The sequence below is a fragment of the Propithecus coquereli genome, unplaced genomic scaffold, assembly GCF_000956105.1.
Source record: "Propithecus coquereli isolate 6110/MARCELLA unplaced genomic scaffold, Pcoq_1.0 Scaffold220, whole genome shotgun sequence".
Classification (NCBI taxonomy): Eukaryota; Metazoa; Chordata; class Mammalia; order Primates; family Indriidae; genus Propithecus; species Propithecus coquereli.
The window spans coordinates 3720559-3721901 of record NW_012147190.1 but is presented as its reverse complement, the minus strand read 5'-3'; positions in this window follow the sequence as shown (position 1 = coordinate 3721901).

Sequence of the window (1343 nt, the reverse complement as noted above, 5' to 3'; positions counted from 1 at the left end):
ACAAGGATTTTTGAGTTATCTTTCTGTTGCTTATTTAAACCTAAATTTCTCTATGAATAGAGAATATACTCTGTATAATTACCAATCTTTAAATTATTTGGATAATTCTTTATTGCCCAGCTTATGATATATTTTAGTATATGTTCTATATGTGCTAAAAATTGTATTTATTCTTCATTGAGTTGGTATAGCACTCTATATTTGTCATGTATATCAAGTTTTTTAATCATCTCATTCAGATCATCTGTTCTTTCTGATTTTTTTTTTTTTTTGCCTGCTGGTTTTTTGTTTGACTGTTTTTTAGTTACTGAGAAAATGAGCTAATCTTCAATTAAGATTGTGTATTGATCCGTTTCTCATCTTAGTTCTAATAAATTTTACTTTTTATATTTTAAGACTCCATTATTAGGTGTATACAAATTTTGCATTATTAAATTTCCCTGTTGAATTCAGCTCTCTTTTTAGTATGGAGAATTCCTTAACTTATAATATAACTTGCCTTGAATTCTATTTTTCGTGATATTAAAATGGTTAAGCAACTCCCCGTGTTCCCATGTTCCCATATCTTAAAGATGACATGCCATTGTCCTCTGCCTTCTATCCTTTCAGAATGCTGCTGTGAGTTTTTCCTTTAAAGGTGATATGTCCTTTTCTTTCCTCTTTCTATGTTTTAATTTTTTATTAATACATAATAGATGTACATATTTGGGGATGCATGTAATAATTCAATGCATTCTTATAATTTGTAAAAATCAAATCAGTGTAATTGGGATATCTATCACCTTAAATATTTGTCATTACATTTTTTCTGAAAACATTAAAATTATTTTCTTTTAGCTATTTTGAAATATAAAATAGAGTATAGTAAACTATAGTCACCCGACTACCTCCCTATCTACTTTTAAAATTGTCTGTCTTTTGAGATCTCAGAAATTTTAACATCATATATCCAGATATATTTCTTTAAAATATTTTACTTAGGGTAGTTAAAGATTTTTAATTCTGTGGGTTGAATGTCACCAGTTTTAGAAAATATTAAGCCAGTAGTTCTTCAAATATTGCCTGGATTCATTCTCTCCCTTTCCACTTTATGAGATTCCAATTTAAAAGTATATGGGATCTATAATTATTTCAAAGTTAAAAAAGTACATGAGACATTTTCACCATGTTCCAAAACATATTTAATTTCTTTCTTATATTTTCCATCTTTTAATTTTTTTCTTGGCTTCCATCTGGACATTTTCTACAAACTTTACTTTAAGGCAATTTATTCTTTTTCTGCCATATCTAAATAGCTATTAAAGTCATTAACAAATATTTTATTTTTTTAATTATTCTTTCTT